The sequence below is a fragment of the Hylaeus anthracinus genome, unplaced genomic scaffold, assembly GCF_026225885.1.
Source record: "Hylaeus anthracinus isolate JK02 unplaced genomic scaffold, UHH_iyHylAnth1.0_haploid 11989, whole genome shotgun sequence".
Lineage (NCBI taxonomy): Eukaryota > Metazoa > Arthropoda > Insecta > Hymenoptera > Colletidae > Hylaeus > Hylaeus anthracinus.
The window spans coordinates 14,457,424-14,481,327 of NW_026534337.1; the positions used below are offsets into that span (position 1 = coordinate 14,457,424).

General features: G+C 46.6%; 1 protein-coding gene across 3 annotated transcripts in view; it reads left to right on the forward strand.

Moving 5' to 3' along the window:
- LOC128887472 (irregular chiasm C-roughest protein-like) overlaps positions 1-23,904 on the forward strand; it is a 216,414-nt gene that overhangs the window by 535 nt on the left and 191,975 nt on the right. The window lies entirely within an intron of this gene.

Consider the following 23,904-nt stretch of genomic DNA (forward strand, 5'->3'; position numbering starts at 1 on the left):
CTCTCGCTCTCGCTCTCGCTCTCGCTCTCGCTCTCGCTCTCGCTCTCATATCATTACAAAAATGAACGGCCACACCGTGCCTCGTTTGTTTTACGCCGACTACACAGGTTTCCGTTAATTAATGTCGCGCTCCTTGCCCGCGGTCCGTACACCGGTTTAATTACGTCATTAACCGACGATCGCAATGAAACGTACGTCCGATCAAACATTGACCGACGGGTGATGGAAGTTCCATCCGCACGACACCTTGTGTCTGTCCTGACAAGCGTAAAATTATCATTGCGCGTGCAAATTGGTATCGAATCCATCCCATCAAGATCGCTTTCAAGTCAAATGGTACGCATCAAGGTATTACGCGTACCGATACAGAAGTTGATTTTACGTTCAGAAAATACGCTGGTTTGGTTGACGACTCGAAAAAAAGCACGTAGCAAAATTTTAAATTGAACGCCAAGTAAGCTGAAATTGGGTACGTAAAAATATCGCGAGTGTCGCGTTGACAACGAATCACGAAATTGGGTTATCCGCTGGAAAATCGAATAATTTTTAAAATATTCGTTTGTGGTTTTCGTTGCGCTGGACACGATTTGTGGAAATTAAAAATTGTAATCTCGGCTCAGGGTGGAAGGAATTTTTACGAATTTTTATGAAAAATCTGAATGACACGCTTTGGCTTGCGTTGGAAAGAATGTACTGCTACGAGGCCAAAAAAAAAAAAACCGTGACTTTATACGTACGTTTTGAATTTCGACATTTCTCGTATCTCGAAATATTCGGACAGCGTCAGTCCTAATTTTAACCATCCTGGTAGCAATGAATCGAGTTCAGGGTCGAGTCGACTACGCCCAGACCTATCCCTATGCGAAGTATATCGGCACTCGAGCACTTGCAGTCACGAATCAGCTTTCACTCGAGTCGCATTTAACTTCTAAGGCTCCTCTGGTCGCTCAAAGTAACTCGTTCGCGTCCACACCATCATGCTAGGCGGACGTGAGTGGCACACACCGTGTGCAATAGCGGACGCAGACACTGTCGGAGTCCATCTTCGACCGGGGAGCATCGTCACATCCGTCGCATCTGTGCATCACCATTCATTTTTTTCTTTTTTTTGGGGTTTCTCCTCTTCCCCTTGTCTCACACCCCACCCACTTACCGCCACATGACGCCCTTTCCTCGTCCCACGCCCCAAACGCCGGTACAGGGCCGCACAAAAGAGACACGCTACCACTCGAGATTGAAAGAACTTGCTAATAAAGGTGAAAGAACTCCTTTCTGCGAGCCCTTACTCGCGCCCTCACGGCCGCTAATGCTTTTTGTGGACGACGACCCGACGACCTCGCGTTGCACCTGCAATAATGTCGACTCAATGGGGAATTCAGGGTCTCTTTCAGACACCGAACGCTCCCCCGTTCGCCGCTGCCTATCCCAACCCCACCGTGGCTTTTCCGTTAATATTTACGCCCGTTTGTCCGCGCAATTTTTCGCCCCCCACCACTTTTTTTCCCTCGGTCGGAATCGTGACGGGTTAATTACTGGCGGATGCGCATTGAATCCACTCCCTCTACGTTGAAAGATTTATCGCACTCGGAGGGAAGGCTTTTTCGTGCTTTCCACGGGGTCCACGCGAAAGATAATGGAAACTTTCGCAGTCGCAGCCTCGGACATCAATCGAATTCGTGATCAAGAATCACCACCGCCCTTATTCATGTTCCTTCGACTCGAGGGGATGATTAAGGATCGACCAGTTTCAGTTTCTATGCCCCTCAAACGGAACAACATATCCCAGAGCACAGTGGAAGACAGTCGAAGTTTAAACCGATGAGTCCGATGATTTCATTTGCGTGAACCAGCGAGGTCTACTAGTTGCGTCGTTGAATTATTAAACCAGCTTCGCATCGAAGGGGAAATAATATCGTGTTTGCGTTTCCGCGTCGCGCGTTTCGTTAATGCCCGTGCGTCCGTCATTTACGCGGACAGGAAACGGACGAGAAAAAGCACGCGGGGAACGAAAATAAACGAATAACGAGAAAGAAAAAAAAAAAACGGGGTAAATTTATGTGCACGGCGTGCTTTAATGTAAATAAATCGAATGAAGCCCGAAAGTTCGGGGGCCGGTCGCGTTCGCTGCGAATGGACGTCGCGTATTCATTTTCATGAAAGCGGATATCTGCTGGCTGCTGCCGCTGTTGCTGCTGGCCCGTTAAAATTTCTGGCTTCCTACGTCCTCGTCGTGTTAACTTACTTTCAGAGGCACGAGTAACCGTGTCATCTAACTTTCGCGCTTTTTCATCTCGCCCAACCACCTCACGCCGCCTCGTCCGCCCTTATTTATCGCGGCCGCTTGAAACTTCGCTCCGTGAAATATTTGCTTCGTGAACAAAGAGTAATTGCCAGATAAAGTGCCCGTGGTAAAAATTCCTAATCAACAGGGACAAGCCCGGTAGGGAGCATTAAGCCTTCTCGAGCACGCTGCTTCCCGATGTCCCTTTTCTCCCCTGTCGGCCCGTTAATACCCGTTCAAGGGGCTTGGAACATCGAAATATGAAAAAAAGGGTCACTTTTTTTGTGGTAGAAGAAAGTGGTGGAAATAATTTGTGAACATTAAAATTCACGTGAAAAATCGAAAAATCGAAAGAGGATACGAAAACGCAACTTACTCGACACGACCGAGAAGTTTTTTGAAATTCCAAATGGTTAATTTAAAAAACATCGGTGCCTTCATCGTTACGTTGTCACGTTAGCATCCTTAACGTATCTACGATTGGTTGCTCGTGACGTTGTTATTACCAGCAGGTGAAAGAACAATTCGTTCCATGGATCCTTACTTAAAATCGATCCACACTCGTGGTGTATTTTATGAAAAATTCTCGCAAGAAGGTAAACCTCTCGAACTCGCGCATCGACTCCATATTTTACCGAGGAGCTCTATCGAAATCGCTCGGAACTATATTTTCCGCGTCAACATCGTCGACTTATCCTTTTCTATTTATCATACGTCCAGCTGCCACGATTCATCCCCTTACGGTCCCGCGCGTTACTATAACTCAGAATGAAAGCTACCGCGTGGTAATTCTACGGTTCTACTGGTAGGCTTCATAAAAAGCACGAGATAACGTTTCCTACCGAGACGTTGGAAAAAGATGTGCACGAAACATTGCGCTGCTGCGAAATCAAATAACGACGCAATATTGCAGCCCAGCGGCCGCTTGACGTTTTAACAGAACACCGAGTAGACGTCCGGCCACACGAGAATGGATGCGCGGCTCTGCCACCGAGTGTTGTACCATGAAGAGTGCGCTATTTCGTGCCAGTTCATGGCTTTTTGCGACGCGCATCGTCCTCGCCGAGCTTTTTCTTCTTTTGACCAACTAAGACACCGAGGTTATTACCGAATTGTCGCGACGCTCGCTTTATCCTTCGCGATGCCGCGTTACCTCCGGCAGTTTCGTTATTATCAAAATCCGGTTGCATCTGGGCCAAGATTCGTCGTGTAACGAGTCCGTCGAGACGATTACGATAGAGGTATGGAATAAATTATTCCTGTATCCCATGTTTTTTCTTAAATTTATTTTGCCCATTTGTTGCGCGCGAGATCTTAACGAAAAGCTGCTCTCCATTCGTTGATCTCGGGGTTTTCGCGCGAAGCAGTTCATTTAAACGGTTGACAATACTTTTCAGAATAAATGGTTTATCCAGGTTTTAACAGTACACTTCGCCTACGATATTTCACCAACGCGATAATTCCGTTGACGCGCGATCGCTTTTTCGCGCAGTTCACGCTCTGCTATTGTGCGAACAAAATTTCTTCTCTAGGAGATCAATTCTTGATATCGTTTTATATTCCGATACTCCTCATCGAAGTTTATCATTCCGAATACCACTTCCATTCTTTATTGAGATTTAATTCTTCGATATCGAACCGGGTCGCCGGTGAAGTACGTTTTATGGTTTTATAGGGTGAGTTAAACCTAGATAGATTAAAGATCGAGGAGTGACTCGACGCTTTCACCGGATAGGTACTCTTGGTGGCGACGACTCTGCTGATTGCCTTCTTATTTTTCAATGAACCTTACCTCTCGCAAAGTTCGCGAGACGATGAACATTTTTGTAAAGTTTCATCGACTTCGTTCCCCAGTGTGCCCTCGTGGGTGTTTTCGGAGTTAACCGTATAACAGCAGAAATGAAATAAAGCGACTCCCTCACCGACGTCTGGTTGCGCAAGAAATGCAGGTTCCGACGTTGTAATCTCATATCCGTGACGCATTACCCGCCAACCGCGTTCCCTTTTTATCGAGACTGAAACTCGTTACTGGAATCGAGTTGAGCAAACAGAAGGGAGAATCGTTTTAACGCGGAGCATTGCTCAAACATCGAAGGAGCCGCGCAAAAAATAGGATTCCGCGATGGCGTCGCGTTGAAATCGCAGCGTCGACGTTTCCTATGACAGACCGTAGTAAAAATTCGCCGAGGAAGCTCGTTGCTTTCGATTCCGCGAGCTTCCCTTTGCAGCGAGCTCAAAAATAACGACCCGCAGAGCGCCATAGACGTTTTCATGGAACCGTCGAACGGCAACCGCAGGAAATGAATCCCCCTGGCGGTTTCGAGGAACTCATCGGGACCCCTTCTCCAGTAAATACACATTTTTATAAATACCCGCATTATCTGTGTCTTCGTCCCGCTAAACAACACTTTCGCGTTTTTGTATCTTTTATTTGCGCTTCGATCGTACTACGCAGCGTTTCTGATTCGTCGTCTTCCACGTTTGTTAATTTGTTATTTACGAATTGCAAGCTTACGTCCCGTTCATGGGGAAGTCTGTTATTTTCTAAATTTCTCTCGAGCGTCTTGAACGGTCCCGATAGTTTTCTTTTATTCGACGACGGAGAATTTTCTGCAGCGAAATTATTGGAGCGAGGTCCGAGGCGCGTATCTTCCCTAACTCGTCTTCCCTCGGAGCCACGGATACGGTTCGATTCGCGATAGAAGTCGTGCATAAAAACGCCCGATGAGATCGATAAAGCAGCTCCGCGTGCCTCGATTTGAAAGGGCTCTTTTCTTCCGTATTGTTGTCGTTGTTGCCATTAAACGTTGCGCAAAAAGTATTCCTCGTCATGATGGAGAGAGAGAGAAAAAAAGCTGCGAGCGCGATAATAGAGCCGTCAACTTGAACGTATCAAACGTGGCTCAGCGCGAAATGGGAACGCGGAACGCTCCGAGAAAATAAAGCATTTCGAAACGACTTTATTCAGCGTTCGTCGACCGGCTGTTTATTACATTTTGAATACAAAGTGAAACAAATTGCTGCATCGCACTCGGCGCGGCTATTGATCTTGGCGCGCGGAGTCGTTTGCCGAAACGAAATAAAAACCAGACTTCGGTGGCAGTTTCGTCGCGCCGGTCCACACGATTCCTCCACACGTAAAACGAAAAACAAACGAATTTCCGGGTTGAAGCTGCGGAGGTACCTCCCACGTTCCCTGCCCGAGGGCTTTCCGCTCGTTCCTGTTTCCATAAGTCCTCGCCTCGACGTCGATACCTTTGAACGGATCCTTCGTTCTAAGAATGGATATCGCTCCGGCATTGGTCCGGGAGTGCCGTGCGTCCTACTTTCGGCTGGATGGTCCTACGATCACGCATTTGTGACCTACTTTTCAAATAAAACGTTCTACTTTTCATTTTTCATTGTCGACTCTCGCGTGTGAATAATGTTAACCCTCCTCTCCTACGGTGGGTCGGGTCCGACCTTGCCTCCTGAAAACGCATTTATCACGTACAAATAGGGTACGTATTACTCGCTAAAAAAGAACTTCTTTTTTAAAACCAAATTAATGTTTATTTAGAACCTTTGGGCGATTTCAATCTTCACAGTTCTAAAGATCTAAGAATAGAACTACAGAAAACCTAATGATGAACAGATCTGTCACGTCCACGCACCCCTATCGATTCGTTAGAAATGCAAGTACTAGCTGGAGTAGTTCCCAATGGCCATTCTCTCTAGTCTTCTCCGTTCCGTTTCGTAGACCCATCTTTCGCGCAACCTCCTTCAGCTTCCGAAGAGCTAAGAATCGATTTCACCGCTAGATGGTCTCTTTCGAGACTCTGGCCAAACAAGCGATTCCGTCGGGGGTTCGGTCTTAAACACCGCGCAATTAAATCCGTCGGAGTGCAAACATTTGCCCCGATCCTCGTGAAGCGTGTCACCCGGCTGTTTAGTCACGGTTTTTAAGCCGATTGCGAGGATCAGCGCGGCGCCACTCACGTAAATAGGTAACGGTGACACGTTCGTTGAATGGATGAAGTCTGAGCGCGATAAACCGCGGGTGGATGCGCTAGCTGGAGCCGTTGATAAAACCGTGGCCTCTCTCTCGGCCCCCCGTCGTACGACAGGGGGATTTCCAGCCTCGGCTATTCTCCGTCTCGCCCTCTTCTTCCCTCTATCCCCAGGCCGAGTCGAGTCGTTCGCCATTCGTGAACTTTCTCAAGGACCTTCCCCGGAGGAGAGATCGAGGGAAATAGGATGATAAAAGGGGCGAAGGGACGCCGAGAATGGGGAAGAAGCCAGAGCGGCGAAGGAGGGTGGAACGATGGAAGAAGGGAGAGGGCGCAATTAATCTCGAGGCTGAAGTTTTCTGGTGCAAGTCGGTCAACTAACCGGGCCGGGCAAAAGGGCTCCCTTTGTTTTAGTCGGAAAATAATAAAAAGGGGTAATGGTCCAACAGGGTGAGCCCAGGCTCCGTAGCGAGTGTCGGTCCTGTCGGTTGTACCCCAGCCAACCTTCCCTCTTCTCGCTTCTTTTTTTTTCCCTCCATTCTCTCGCTCTCTCGCTCCCGCCCTTCTCCCATTTTAATGCTTCTCCTACCCTTGGCGGTATTACCAGCGCGGCCTATTTTATACTCTGTATATTTATCCGCCATTCTCGTTCCCCAGACGCCGACTGCAGCTCCCGCGTTTTATTGTCCTTGCGTTCCTCGTTGCAACGCCTCGAAAGACGTCTGTGAATCGGCGCGGGAGAAAGGGAAGACGGATGCCGGGCACTGTGAATACATCCCGCGGAACAAACGGGTCTGGGCTCGTCTTGAAAAAGTCGAGAGATCTCGCCCCTCGAGAAACGGAGCCGCTGTTCGACTGCTCGCTGCTTGGCGACGTTCATCGTCCCGTCATTGTCGTCTTTCGAGCTAAACCGGCTGGGCCGCGCGATTGCTGGAACGCGGATGTTTGACGGTGCTTTTCGATTTTTTTGGGTTGACAAATATTGGGAAGATTGCGCGCTTTCTCTTTGAATTTCCTGAAACTTTGGAGATTCAATTAGTTGCACGCAGGATCGTGATGCAGTCGCAGGGGCTCCAGCACGTTGGACTGGTTTCCTCGATCGTTGCGCCAATCGCGATACTCGCAGGAATTTCCAGCGCCGTTTACCTACAATTATCGAAGTTCTGGCGAACTCCAAATATTTACGCGGCGTCCTTTTTATCGTCCATGCGCTACAAATTAACCGACGGAAGTTACGTCCGCTTTCCTGGAATATTGTACGATTGTTTGCTCGGGTTCAGCAGGAGCAAAACATCGGAGGACGGTCCGAAGGGGGCAATTATCGATTAGGAAATCACGTAACCGGGGGTTTCCTCGGTTTCCATCGAGCCGAATCGGTCATGCTCGAAACTAGTCGGCACTCCCGGTCGCAATATAATTTGCTTAATTCTCGCGGCGCACTGGCAACTAAGCTAACTTACGTCTCAGATGTAACGACCTAACGATAACTCGGTTTCCACGGGGAGCACGTCGCGAACCGAGCGGCCAGTTTCAGCAAACTCGACTATCCGCAGCTGGATCAGCGGCCAAGTGTGCTCGCGCGACGGAATTATTCATTGTGGCTGATCAACAACGGCGTCGCGACGCTGGAATCGTCAATGACTCGACGAGAACTGGAAATCTATTCCTGGGAAGCCAGTTTTTCCTTCTACGGATAGTAGAAGAGGGAAACGTTTGTTTTTCTTTTCTGCTTCAATCCGTATTACATGCTGAATTGAACATAGTCTAGCCACGGTGTGGTAACATTTCTACTACGTTTGGTAAAATTATAACGAACTTGAACTAAAATTGAACAACTTTTCCTTCAGCTCGTACTTTTAACTCGTCGAGGAAGGGTCGCGAGTACAAACAGTTCAGGAATCACCGTTTTAGAGTACGACCTCTCGAGTCGCATACGTAACCTGTTTTCTTTTGTTTCGTCACTTCAAAAAGAGTACATTTAGCTTCGATAGGCTAAGAGTAAAAGTCCATTGTGGCGCAACCGGAAAAGAGTAAACGTTCTTTTGAAAGAGTACGGTCGGTAGCCCTAACTCCACCCCAGTGTCTACCAGTGTACGGCAGAACCTAGATAGATCGCGGGCGGTCGACAGAGCAGCGCCGGAATTATTCATCGTGGCTGATCAACAATAGAACCGCGGCACTGGAATTGCCAATGGCTGCGCGGAGAGAACTCAACGGAGAACCGGAAACCTATTTCTGATCGTCCGAGTAGCAGCCCCTGGCTTTTGTGCGCCGCCATTGGCCGCGCGACGATAAATCATCGTTGCTCTAATTAACGCGGTCGCGTCCGCGGGAATAATATTAACCGCCATAAATAACACGCGCACCGAATCGCGATTCTCGCGACCATTTCTCGCCCCGTGAACAGCGGAGATGAAAGGAAAAATAACGATTGTCGGTTAGCGCCGCTGTCGAGTAATTGCCGACCCTGATGAACTTTTAAGCGGCTAAGTGGCGTATAAATGCACCGCGTTGTTGAACCACGGGATTATCATGCAATGCTGTTCGATTCTCTCTCACGATATACCCTCGTCCCTCGTAACAAATTAATCTTGTAAGGACTAGTTCCGCCGGCGAGCGAGATCGTTGCAATTGTAATTAACAGAGGGTACACGTTAATTCTTAGTGGCGGAAACCTCGTTATTTATACATATATTCGCGAATTGCACGATGCTCGGGTTAAAGAATACATGTAAGATCCGTTGCTGGATAGTTGGCGAGGATCCGCCTAAACCTCCACAAGGTCCCCTCTTTTTCTCAAGAAGCCACACTGTATAGTCGTATTTTAATGTCTGAATAGTGACCTGGGTCCGTCGTTCGTGCGAGCGTCCAATGTCCAAGGGTTAACGTTACGCCAATGGTTACTATTTCTCTCTCTCTCTCTCTCTCTATCTCTCTCTATCTATCTATCTATCTATCTTGTTCACGGTTTTCGTCACCCGGTAGCTTTTGCCTCGGTCAATACCGAAAATGCGTGTGGGTAGAGGTATCACCGTTACGTGACAGCCAATTGAGCTGCTTTGCCAACTATCCAGCAGCCAACAGTACATGTCCTCGTGCGAATCAATCTCAATCTCGATACAAAATTTTGGCCTTAGAACTTCTTCCAGTACTAGTTCCAAAATCATTTCTGAAGTATTCTATCCAAGTCACATCCTTGAATTCAGCTCCGAATTCTTATTAATAAATACACATAAATTAAAGATAGACGTGTCAGAGGTACCTGGTAACTTTGTATCGCGGTAGATATTCTTAGCGGCGTAGAAAGAGAATCTATGCGATGTGGCGTTCGGAATTGGCGATGCGCCATGATCATTCTCAGAGATTGAGAACCTGTCGGGAGCTGTAGTATCGGCCTGTAGATCAGGGATTCTCAACGGGGGTCATACGGACCCCCCAACGGGTCACGCTTTATTTCTCGAGAGTCTATACCTGTCGTTAATTAATACCAAGTTTCCCGTGTAGTCGGGGTCAATTTTTTGCAAATAATGCTTTACTCTTTTTCGATGATACATAAGTAGTTGTAATAGCTTAGAGGATAAATTTCATAATGAACGTTCTCCGTGATTGTAGTTAGCCACGGGTTCCCCGTATTCGCAACCATAAAACAGTTTCCTCGTATTATTATTCTAACGCTCATACTTATTAGATAATAATCTTCCGCCCTTTAAAAACAAATATCTCTTAATGTATTAACTTTTTTATCGAAGAACTTGGAAATTCTGCAACGATATCGGACTTTTGTCGAATGCTTATCGGCCATAAACGCGAGTTTATTTTTCGATCCGTGGACAAGCATTTGTATGCTAAACGTTTACAAAGGAAGGACGTAATTACTGGCAAACACGTTTACGGCGTACAGATCCTGACCTTTCCAATTTTCGATAATTATTAACTTTCGACTCGACGACGGACCGATATTCAAACTCGACGGCGTACCAGCTACCGAGTCGATGTAATTTCCACGTCGATTTAAAAAGTGCCGATCGAGGCGGAAGAAGAAAATTGGAATTGCAACGAGAAGGTAAACGAGCTCCGAGGAAACCCATCGGCCGGGATTTATAGACTTCTCGCGATGTGGAAAGGAAAATCTGTTTAAAGGGTATCGCGTAATCCGACAAACTCGCGGTGGTAGCACGGGAAAACAAAACAAGAAAAAATTCGAAATATCGTCTGGCGCGAGTGGTGTTCCTCGTTTAGCCCAGTGTTTCTCAAACCGCACCATCCTCGAACCTACTCCATCGAGAAAAACTTTTGGCGAACCTCCTACTGAATTATTAAATTCGCCGCGTAATGGGTTTGATATTTTCATTAAAATTATTCACGAATGGATGTTTCTCAAACTTATTTAATATTTTTGTCGAACGTAATGAGAATACGTTGCGATTGCGAAACTCGTATATCAGGTACTTTCTTCTTCGTACTTCTATAACTTGAAACAAACCCTGCAACGGGTATTTTTAATAACACAAAAATCCACTCGGGTAAATCCTCATTTTATTTTACCAAGCAACCTCTATTCCGAGAGTTCTCATCGGCGCTCTGGCCAAGTTCAGTTTGAGAGACGCTGGTTTAGCCCGTGGGCACGAAAATTTCTCCAGGTAAATTGAGCATTGGACGGTTTACGCTTCAACTTTGATACAATGCGTTTACACTCAGCATCTAAACCGTGTCAATTGCGAAGTTAAATTACTTCGGATGCCTTCCGTCCCGAGTCGTTTCTCTCTTTTCATTTTTTTTTTTTTTTTTTGTACCTTTTTCGACGTTCCCGTTCATCTGACATAAACGTGGGAACGGGGCCGCGTTTATACCAGTAAGACGGATTAATTACCGAAGACGCTGTGTAATGAGTCTCCGAATGTAAAATGGAGGGACGAGCGTCGGGAGAAGTAGGGACAAAAAAGGACAACGAATTCCAGCGGGACGAAAAGAAGCGAGACGGGGTATCCGGGGGAAAGGGGGTTGAAAGATCGTGGAAAACGAGAAGTCCCAGGGTGTTCGCATTCACTGGTTTCTGGAGCATCGGAATCCTCGCGGTTCGTCTAAAGAACGACAGGAGAAGGGACCGGTTAAATTCGTTTAATTACCCTCATTATCCATTCCAGCTTTGTTCGATTCAAACAACGGGCGACGGTTCGTCCGTGGAACATCGTCCTGGACCATAATTATACGTCGGCTTTCCGGCGTGCAGCGATGATCGCATGCAACGACGCGCGCGCGCGAGACTTTTCGGAATTGAAACTCCGCCGCGAGGCAATCAGCCAGCCAGAATTAATTTTCACGTTGAAAGAAAACTAATCGATCGATTTCAGAAGTAATTGTGCGCGGCGAACCGTCGAGTCCATAAATATTAAATAATCGGAACGGTTAGGAAAATAATTAACCCTCGTTGCATCGTGTTCGCGAGAGTGTAATCGTGTTTGCAGACCGCAATGCGAAGAAGGTTATTCGATTTTGATTTATCGACTCCGTTTGTCAATATTTTCTTAAAAAACGCATCATACAGTTCATTCCAGTAATCGAAATATTCGACTGCGATACAAAAATGCTTTTAAAAGAAACAGTATATCTCCCGTCATATGGGTTTAGTTCTTGTGCATCGGTGGCCATCTGTTTCGTATTCGTTCCGACTCGTGGATACTGCTGCACTCGTCTCGCTTGTTTTATACTTTAAATCCCGTGAAATACACTAATTCTGTATTCCTCGATGGGGTTTAACCGTTATAGGGGATCGAAAAAATCAATTTTTGGGGTGTGCCAACGAATATTCCCTAAAGATATATATGTATATTTTCCAAGGTTTGCGAAAAAGTGCAGTTCGAGAGACACCGAAACATGCCATTTTTGATGGCGTGGAGCAACGCAAATATACATAGAACATACAAAATTGGAAAGCGAGCGTCATTTCCGACTTCTATTTCGAAACAGAAGCAACACACGAGCAGACCCAATAATTTCAAGACCCGTGTTCGATATTTCGTCGAAAAAATAACGAATCGTCGAGCCAGTGAGTCAACCGCGGATAGTATATCGTCGCAACCAACGCGAGACGAAAACACGACGATCGACGAGGAAAGTCCGCCCCCGTCGTGAGTCACTATTTCGTTACGGCCGTTAATCCGTCCGAGAACACGGTCGAGTTTCGATAAAAAGGCCGCGAAATAATTGCGTTACTTTCGCTGCTCGAAATCGGATAAATGAAAGCGAGTATAAAATTGATTCGACGAATGGAGGCACGTCGAGCCTTCGCCGCATACCAGTCCCTTGTTAATTTATTTTTCCAACTTTTACGCCGATTTCGCTCGTGCCAGCATCGCTCGCTAATTAATACCGAACTTAGTGAAACGCTCGATTCACCAACGGCGAGGTTCGTACTTTCTGCTCCGGAAGATCGATACGGATTGAATGCTCTCAAAATTGCCACAGTTTTTCAAAGCCGTATTCTGCGAAAGACGGTTCATAATTTCGAAACGAAGACCGGGATCTTCGCAAACGAACCACGCAGCGTTCGCTGCCTTTGGTTTTATTCTGGCTCGATTCACGTGTGCTATCGACAACTTTCTATTTAACTTCGATTTCGAGCTTTTTATTAAATTGGAAATGTAGGTAAAGGTTACTCGAATTTCTCTTTCTGATATCACGTATAATTCGTGACCCGTGTTTAACGAATACATTCGTATCGAAGACCTAAAGGGTCGCAGCAGAGGTGTGGAAACGTTTCTCAGCCCTTACGTACGACCCGTCGCTCCCTTTCATCCTCGACCCCTGAAAACGCTTCGTGTACGAGTTAGTTAAAGTCAGTCGTTCTCTCTCGTCGGCCTTAGAGATATCTCAGCAGTGTAGACGGCAACCATATTGTAGGTTACGAGGTTCAAGGGAAGTAGGAATCGTCGACGGCCTAGAAAGCTTAATGGTTGAGGCGGTTGGAGGGGTGGGCTGGCAAGCGAAAGATCCGGGTTGAAAAGATCTGGTTCAGAGATGCGATCGACCGATTCTTTTCTTTTACAGCAGGAATCGAGGATCATCGGTTCGTACCATGAAGCCAGTCACTGTATTCCTGCGCGAGAACATATGGTGGCAAACTTTATCCTGCTCCCCCTTGCTATTAGGCTATTTACGACCATTCCAATTCGAGGAAACGCTCGAAAGATCGTTTACTTAATCTGAAACTGCCCCTTGAAGTACCACTCCTCGACTTAATCCCTTAAAATCAGCTAGAGGCATCGAGCGCAATTTTGCTGGCGATTCGCGCCGTCTTCGGGGCGGTCCACTTATTCACGGCGTAGGACGGTGCATCAGCGCGATTCCCGTGAAACGATTGTACATCAGTATTCGTGTCCGGGGACATTCAGGCATCATGCATCCCTGTTATGAGTCATTACTGCGGGTCGTGTGTATGCGTTAACGTCCCGGCAGAAGGAGGCGAGCTGCGTTCAGCGAACGCAACCGGCTGTAATCACTTACGGGGCGGCACCGAGACAGAATGGGGTGCGGAGGGGTGAGTCAGACCAGGTCGCGTTGTCACGCACGTGACGCGTTACGGCGATTATCATAGCGAAACCTCGCGGTGCGCGGCCGACGCCGCCGGAGCAGACACGCGACACGTTGTCGAAGGTCGAACATCCTGTCGCAAACCACGGAGGAGAGGGTGCTCGTCGAACAGGAGGGTGGGTAGTCTCGGCTACGAGGCGAAGAGGTGTCGGAAGGCTCGCGGAAGGGATGGGGTGTCATTAGGTGGCACGTGTGCGCGTGGGTGGCACGAAGCAGACACCCTTCCGTTGGACCATGAAGCGCGAGGTTCTGGTTTCGATCGTCGCGAGACCTCGACACGTAACGTGGATTTATTAATTCGATAGCGTCGATATTTACCGTACTGGTTTTACGCCGCAGGCCGTTCGCACGCGGTCTGATTCATCGATTATTTCCCTCGAGCTAGGTTTTCATTCTTCAACGACTCGTGTATCGGAGTTGGGTAATACTCCTTTTATATTATTCCATGGGACAAGATCATCGAAGCAAGTACTTGGAGTCCTCGTGCATATTCTAATCTCGAAAATTTGTAGAGTTTTGCTGTTGGGTCCTGTCTAACAGGTGAAGTCCATCTCCTTTGATAACACCAGAGTTGCTTTTCCAGAAATTGTATTTTACATCAAAAGATGTAGATTAAAAAAAAATAGAAGAGTTCGGTACTTGCGCGCAGACGCGAGACTCGGAGGGATAAGGAAGCAAAGGTAGAACGCGAGACGAAAGCGATATTGAAAACGGATATTTCAAAGCAACGATCGAGCGATAATAGTCGGTTCAGGTGAAATCGGATTTGAATCATCTCTGATAACCGACGACGGAGCTCATCGGTCAAGCATCCGGGTCCCCCTTTCGTCTCTGTAAATTCTTGCCTCTAATCCCGCCCTATCGGTGTGCTTCCAGCGGGAGCCGCTGTATAAATATTAATATCGCGTAGAGGCAGGTAAACTTTGGAACTATTAGTCGGCTGTGCGGTGTGCACGTACAGGAGGAAGTATGTTTAGCAGTCGTTATATTCGAGTTAACGCGATAAACGTTGTTAAGCCAAGCCAGCGGTCGTAGCTCGCTGTTCCGCGGGATCGTCAGAGGACGTTTATCGATCGAATCGCCGCAATCGATGGCTCGCGGCCGCGATCGAGAAGCTCCCGAATCCGTATCCTCTTATCGGTATCGCGTGTTCTTCGAGATCAGTTTCGCGATCCCAGGAGTACAGTTGCGGATTTATCAACGCCACGAACGCTAAGATACAACGATATCGCGCTCGATCGGCGTGTAAAAGCTTCTCGAACATTGCTCGAGCTTCCGCGGCACGCGATTCGCTCGCTGCCGGTGGTTGTACTTTCTCCGGGCTGGAGGCAATCTGGAATTTAACGGGTTCAGTGAAAGAAACGACCGAGCATGGAAGATTTTTAAATTGACATTCGATTTGTGTTATCGTTAGGTTTTACCTCAGAAAACAAAAAATTTGGTCCCTAACAAAAGCTAAGTTAATCTTTTTGCCGGGACGATACAGAGTCGCTGAATTCGTCGGACGTCGCATTTTTTTCGGTCGTCTCGGTTCGTTTTCGTAGCGTCGATCAATTCAATTTCGCGCGCGTGTGTTTCGTATTTATTAAATGGCTCGGGTGGCTGTCCGAATGAAAACGTTAAAAAATCCAAATTGGTCGAATTATCTCGCAGCACGATCGAGCGACCGTCCCGACGCACGCAATTACTTTCCGCGTAATGTGTTTTTCGTACGGAAAAAAAAGGGGGGGGGGAGGAATAAAAATGGAAAAAAGGAGGAGCGCGAAATGAAAAACCAAGACAGAATTGGAGAACAGTGGCCGTTTAATTGCGCGCACGCTCGTCCGCGCGGAATATATATTTTTCCTCTTCCGTCGTAGCGGGGGTGGTTGCGGTTGTCAATTGTCGCGTTTCAATCAATATTCAAGAGGAGTCGCCTCGGCCGTAAATCAGCATCCACGCTGTGCACCGAATCACCTTCGATCTTGGAAATTGGTTAACCGCCCGATCTGAAAACTCAGCCGTTGCGTGTATACTTATTTCTCGCTCGTAGGTACGTCGGCACGGGATTAAAGAAACCGAATCGTCTTTGTTAGCGTCTTGGAAGGTAGGTCGAAACCTCAGACAAATCCTTACGAAAGCTGTGCGAAATTCCTTCTTTACGTTGCCACCTGAAATTCGAAATGTCTTCTCTCGACCCGATTTTCTGGACGTTCTTCTGGGTAATGTCTATCGAGAACGAGAACACCAAGGCACGATAACAACGCGTTTGACGATACTTCGAATTCCACGCGGCAATATTGCAATCCGTCTCAGAAATTTCGCACGGTTTTCGCGGGGATTTGTCGGTCTAAGCAGCGACTTCAATCTCTTCTTCGTTTCGTCCGTAGGAACACCGTATTCCCGCGTACGCTCGCATTCCTCGGCATATTCGAAGAAAATGAAAACGCGACGAAATCGGCTCCTACGTGTCTCCGTGCATCGAGAAATATAAGAGAACCTTTTTCTTTCGCCTCTTTCTGCTCCCCAAGCTTTCTTTCGTTCGCCCGAAGTGCAAAAATCATTCCCGCCGGCAGCTGGGAAACGGGACCCTCGCGCGAAATCCAAGAAAAGTCGAGTGCGTCTCGCCGGAGGATTATGCTCTTACGTTTCCGGAACTCGTCGTTCGCGATAAAATTCGGAAAAAATTGGACGTCACGGAGCTTTTTTCTCGCGAGTACGTGGCCCGCTCGGTTTCCAGGCTGGCCTCTCGAGCACTTCGCGTGTCACCTTAAAAGTTTCCTCGGTCGGAAAGTTTCGAAGAGGACCGCTGTTCAATCTTCGCGAACCCGCGGTACTCTTACGTTAAATTAATATCGCGGAAGATGATTCGGGAAGAATGATGATAGTTTTATGATTGTTCGCTAACAAGATTCGCGACGAGTTTTCCGAATGTAATACGATATTAGTACCGACTAGATTATACCTCCTTGCACGTGGAAATAGCCCGGGGACACGAGAAGGTGCTCGAACTTTATGCTGTCTTAGTTTATGAAAAATTGAGAGTACTTCGTTTAGGAAACCGTAACTTCGTACTGCTCGAGATTACAAGAACGACGCGATTAGTCCGCGAGATAATGTAACGCGTTCTAAGAATCCGATACTAATTGAGAAAGACAGAAAAAAAGTGAATATACTTTACAACTTTCGCAATAATTTTCGTACGCGATCGAAGACCATTTGTTGAACGCAGGTGAAGGGAACAGGCGGTTATCAACAAATTTCAACGCACAGGAACGAAGCAACTTTCGATATTGACACTGATATCCCCGTTACCTCGTACGAAATTAATTCGCGAAACATCAAAGTCTCCACCAAAATTCCACTAACGAAAACAATAAAGCTGTCCGCGCGTTCCTCTCGAAGCCTCTCTCGCGTTGGAGCGAGACACCGAGGAAAAATTGAATCCGATCGTTCGACAAGCGGGAACGGTTTCGCCGATAACTTTTCACCAATTGAGCAGTGTCCCGGTACCGTTTGACGGGTTTTATCGCTGGCGCGCCTGCGGACATTTCGTCTGGGGTTACTAATAGATTCGAGAGTGCCCGTGTTCTGTCGTTTCCATTATTAAGCTGCCGTTGGCAGTATTCCGTCGTGACTCCCAGGATGACGTTCGACGCGAACTAATTTCAATATTGTAGAGGGTACCCGGTAACTGGTGTCACGAGCGACGATATACACTTGTTCCGCGTGAAAAAAATGAAGCGAAAGTGTGCAGTAAAATTTTTGTACACGTGGTCCTGTTTTGAAGGAAATTGATTTGACCATTTTCTGAAGCACACGAGCGATTTAATTCGATTCTGAACATTTAGCCGAAGAGAAGCTAATGAAATATTACTTCGAAATTGGTATTTAGAACATTTCAGTCACAAAGTTCTTCGAGGTGTGTCTGAATACTGGTGGAAACGTCGATATATATCGGAGAAGATATCGAAACAGTAATACCTATACGAATAATAATATACGAAAGACCATCTCTAGTATTCGGACACACACGTATGAAATATTCGACGAGTAAATAATTGAAGTAGTCATAGTTCAAGTTGCAATTCGTTTCGCGAGATCGCCGAGCACGGTGGGAAATTCTCCGACCGTGCGCGTATCCGCGATTGCCGAATTGACAGCTCCAGACAGGGAACCAATATTTTCCGCGATCGCATTTCTTCTTCGTTCGCCAAGCGAGCGGAAAACCCTTCGCTCAACGAAAGAAAAAAGAAAAATAGTACCAAAGTAATATGTCGGATGGCGAAGTGTTATTCCCTTTCATAGAAACAATTCGATTAAATTCGACGTTCACGGTAGAGTTGCTAGTTCTGATAGCGTAATAATTATTATATGCTATCGTGGTATTTTATTCCACCCAATGGTACCGTGACCCGACGAGTATAAATGCAGTCTGATAGCGAAAATACATGTACCCTAATTGCAAGCTGTCAACGAATAGATCGCCATTACGTCACTTAGAAAACTAAAAATACTTTCACAGTTTATTCGTGGCGGATGTAACTGCCGTAGTCGTTTATAGTTTGCCTAGACAGTGTGCGATGCAGTATGTATTACCTCAACAAGGGATAAAGTAGTACCTCGGGGCTGATATTTTTGCACTCTGAACGTCATCGAATAGATTCGAGAGTGTTGAAAACCCTTACGAATAACTCATGCTCCGTGAAAAAGTGTACTCGCGCTGTTTAGGAATTCATGGCTCAATTTGTTTCTATTATATTTTCGTCGGTGCTCCTTCGCGTATCCCTAAGTAGACCAAGCGAGGGTTCAGCCGGCAGCGGCCTCGGTCGACTTATCCGATTGTTTTTGCGGCTATTGTTCCGCCATTAGCATCGAGCGGTTCCGCCTGGAAAGTTTCCTTTCCAGGAGTCGCTCGAGTTTCGGAATGGATGGCTCGAGCTGCTTACCGTTTCCCCTCCGCGTACGAAAATTTCCCGATGGGTCTTTTTGCTCGCTGTTTTCCCACCTGACGGCTCTGGCGTCGGCCAGAAAAATCGACGGATAGACGTTGATTGTCCTCGCGCGCCACAGAATTCGATTTCGCCACCCCCGTCGAGCGTTGTTAATTGATCCATTTACGATTTGACGTTCGACCAAAGTGGATTTCCGACGGCTCACGACACTGCAAACATTTTGCGTTCGATCCGTATACAGGAGTAACGCCAGTCCTTTGGCATGCATTTCACCCTGCTACCTATCGGCAATCATAACGCGTAGATTCACGCGTCGACGTGCAATCGAGAACGCAGCGCGAAAACTCGATACGAGAAGTGTGATATTTTTTGCTGTCGAGATTTTGACAACTTTTGTGTTAGGTGCGGGTTCCACGAGTTCAAGGATTTGGCCAAGTTTGCGTTCTCCTTGAGGATATTCAGGAATTGTTTGCGAGAAAATGAGTACGAGCGAAAAGATTTTTCAAATAATCATCCACTTTTTAGTATTTCTAAACGTATGTAACCCCTTAACATGTAGATACGATACGATACAATACAATTGGATACAATAAACAAAACCAGACGTAATAATAATGCTCAACGTCCGCTTACCAGGACATATTTCAAAGGAAACCTACTTTCCAAAAATTCCTTTTAAAGAATCGATTCTTTTAACATTCCTAATGGTAATCACACGTCGACGCCGACCAGATAACGACTCGGCGTGTCAGAATAAATTTATTGACGCGTAACGCCGCCGTTTACGGGGCTCGTTTCTCCCGACGCGCGTATATCACGTTCGTTTTGAAAGCTTGCCGTCGCAGCTTTCCCGCATTTCCCATTTCATCGCGAAACACATCGCAAAAGTCTTTACGGCTTTCGACGGGAGCTCTTTTCCCAGTCACGCGTTTCGACGCTGCTCTTTCCGATCTCCATCCTCGTGGAAATTCGCAACGCGTTCCATCACGCCCGTTTCCCGCGTGTTTACGAGTCGTCTGGTGACCTGGAGAACGTTGTCTGCTTTCATAGGGTAACTCATGGCCACTTTTCCTAACAGTTCATAACGAAGTTCTTCCCACCTCGTCTGCCGATAATTGAATTCTTTCTTGTTAACCGTCGAGGCAACCTCCACCGTTGCCAAAGACGAGCGAAACTTCGCTGAAACAATAGACGATGAATGTAAACGACGAATAGAGATTTTATTTATTCGTCGAAGCGCTCCATTTATTGAAGTGTAACTTCTTATACGACGTCACATCGATTTAACGTCTGCGTTAAATTTTCACGAAGAATGAGGTAGGAAAGAGAATGCGAGACAGTAAAGTAACTAATTTAATTACTCTTTATCCAACTTTCCAAGCTTTATCCAAGCTTTGGAATCTTCTCTTTCGTGTCGTAATTATTGTAACTTATCGCGTACATGATTTTACGTAGTATTCGACCCATCTCACGTCGCGAGATCCATCTACGCCGCGCATGTCCCCTTTTATCTCCTTAAAACAATAGCTACGAACCAGCCAGTTGAAAAGCTCGAGCATCCAAAATTTTCACCCCCGTACCGCTTCACGCTTTTACGACGCCGAACGCCCAGGAAGCCCCGTTCTACTCGCGGACGTTTAACGCTCACCGGATTACAAGGTCCGTAAACGTTTTCCGGGACCGCTTAAGAGGTAAATCCTGCTCGTGTTTAAGCCCGATATTACTCACTCCGCCGTAACACTAATTACGACCGGTGTCCGCGGTTAATTAGAATTTACTTTCTTCCTAAGGGGTGGTCGGGCGGCCGACGTCGGACGAAAGTACACACACGCTCGCTTGTACCGCGGAAACTCGCATTATTTCGTAGAGTAATTGCTAAGAGGGAGATACACGGTGCTTCGAGCTTTCGGATTTACCTTCTGTTTCGTTTGTCCGCGCGTGGGAGACGTCGAAACCGGAATATCTTCGAGCTTTCCAAGGGTTACTACAAGAAGACGAGTTGGAAATTAAAACAGACTCGGCACATTTGTTTGAATTCAATTTGTAACCAAATACTCGCCTGCCGCGAGTATTTGTCTAATTCCCTTCAAACGCTTCGACCTCAAGTTCAGGTTCTCTTTGGCACCCAGTCGTCGTTTCACGTTCAATTAAATTTTACTGAAAATTTCACTGAAAACAAATTTCGCCATCTATGCAAAATCACGATGATCTTTGTTCGATAGTTCTTTCATTGCGAATTCTAAACTAAATACGAAGTAACATATCCTCTTAATCTCTGAATAATTTAACGAACCCGAGGAGCTCGCTGTAAAACGGGATTGTTAAAATTTCGGCGAGTTTTAGTGAAACCGCGAGCAGCACGCGGAGCAGAGAAGAACGGTGTAATACCATGTGGAAGTGTTAAAATATTGTGATAGTATTAATTAACGGAGAGCAAGGGCCTTTTCCAGCACACATGGAACGTTTGCTCCTCGTAATGAAACATTTGCTCTGGAACGATTTCGAGCCCTTGGTTTTCCTGAAATTGCAGGGCTGAGCATCCGGTGTTCCTTTTCGAACGAACTTCTCGAATCGACGGGAGCCCTTAGTTTCGAACTTTCTCCACCAATCGTCCTCGACTTCTTGCCGGGCAACTGCGAGACGAGTCGCTTGGAATTCGACGGTGAAAACCGAGGGGTTGCGTGGCGAAATCGAGGGATGACACCATTTTCGGTCGCTTATGGGTTACGTCATCTGTTCCGATGGCTTTTTGAAACCTTCTCGGGGAAATAAAGGAGGTCGCCACGGACGCACACACACGCCTGGTCTCGAAAAGTCGTGCCCAACAGTTTCCAACTTTTCAAATCTATAGGTCAGTCTCCGGACGCGAAAAATCGATTGAAATTAATTTGCTTCGAAGATTAAACGACGTAGAAATAATCGTGCACCGGTTACTTTGAATTCTCGATGTTATTTCGAAGTTGCCGCGCCGCTTGCTTTTTCGATTTCACATTTTTACGTCGGATGCCTCGTCTTGTAGTCGACGCATTTAAAACGTCGGCACGTAATACGGCACGACTTTGGCGAGCGAATACACGAAAAAAAGCGCTCAAGGTTATCTTTCGTCGATCCCAAACGCTTCACCGCGTATTTTCGAACGCCGTTTCACCCGTCACGTCGCGATCCGCGAGCGTGTAAATAAATTTCCATCTCGCGGTACGATCAGCTTTCCTCCTCTCACAACGACGACGAAACCATTAACATATCCGCTGGAAAGGGTCGTAGCAGTCGTTATTAAGTGGTTCGCACCCTCTAAATTTCAGTTCAAGAAAATTCTAGAAATATTTCCTGAAGTTCAATCTTTTTATTTTTATCCTATCTCTTCTTTATCTATTGGGCTAAACCAAAAGTTCGTGCGTCTTTAGCCAAATAATTCAGCTTTCTTTAAATCATCCGTACCACGCGAACCGAAGTTCCGACACATCTTTGGCCGCGATGTAGCAGTTAGGAATCACTGGTGCAACACGTCCGTTGGAATCGCGACGATTAAAGGGCGGGGACGATGGGTTAGGCGTCAGAGATTCCGAGGAAGCAGCTGATCAATTTGAACTCGCCGGGTTCGGGGTGTCTGCGCCGGTTATTTTTGGGGCTCTCTCCGCGGAAGAGCGCGAGGAAAGGAAACCGAGAACGCAGACGGATGAGAGGAGGGTGTCGCAAGACGGACGCAAGCCGAATGTCTCACGGATTTCCGGACAGCGGAGCGGCTCGGTTCTAACCCGCGACGGAAATAAAACCGAGGGTAGAGGATGTACGTGATGTCCTCTACGTGAGCCGCACCTAGAAAAAGCTTCGTTCGGTATGCGCTCCTTTAGCTTTGCTCGACGGTCGGACTACATTTATTATCGTTCGAAGACTTGAGAGTCGAGCGAGCTTTCGTTAACTTTCGCCACGGGACATGCCCAAGCTATCTTTAGACGACGAAGACGAGATCTCGTCTGTCCTCGATAAAACCTCGTGGCCACTCGACATTAATTCTCGCCTTGTTAGGCTTGTGATTCTAAACCATCGTGCTCGAGACTTAAAGAAGAGTGATTTTACTCTGTACGCTTTAAAATATGCTACGATACCAGGGCTATACGTAATTACTCAGGATTAAGATCCGTGTTTAGGTCGTTTCTCGTAAACTACGTCTCGTGTCCAGGAAGATCAAGAATCTGGTTTCGAATGTTGGTCCAGAAATTTCGTCGATTCTGTCTCTCCCTATGTATCGAAGTAGTTATATCACACAATCAGAGCTCGTTAAACTCGTTCGACCCAGGTTAAAGAAGAAACGCATACTCCGCGACAACTTTGCGTGCCTCGCAGTCGAAAAGCCGTGGCCAACAGTTTACAATTTTTCAAATCTACAGGTCAGTCTTTAGACGCGAAAAATCGATTAAAAATAATTTCCTTCGAAGATTAAATAGTCGATACTGTTTAAGGTAAGCTTTCATTAACAATCAATTGTTCTGGATGGTGGTTTACGATTTGAGAGGCAAATAAAAGCAAAGATTGCTCCTGTAGCTCCAACGCTTCAGGTTGCGAAAGATCCCGAATGTTTCGAATAACAAGTACAGAATTCTAGACCATCAGAATTCCTCGATCGCGAAAGGCTTAACCCTGAACAAATGTTCTCCCTTCGACATCTATCAGCTTCCACGCGTATTCCTCAACTTTCTTAATCGAATCGTACTCTCGCGAATCCGAGCATTGTCGGCTGTTCCGCATAAATTGAACATCAACAGGTAGTCATGCGAGTGCAAACATTTCCGTGAAACTCGCAACGATCGGAGCCGACAGCGTCTTGAATACTACAAAAGAAAATTTGAATACCCTATCGGAGTGTTCTCGAGCATTTAAGGAGCACGAAGTAGCGACGAGAGAGCAATGAGATCGAGCAAGTTTCGTTTAATTGAATTTTGTCGCTTGGTTTAAGCACCGAATACCAGCAGGACGAATTCTCGGGCTTGGAGGGACGTCTTATCTATAATATTTAAGCGAGCTGCATTAATCCATTCATGGAGCGCATCTTCTTTTGATCCTGTACATTGTTCGCGATCAGAGATCCTCGAATACCAACAAAGAAAATTTA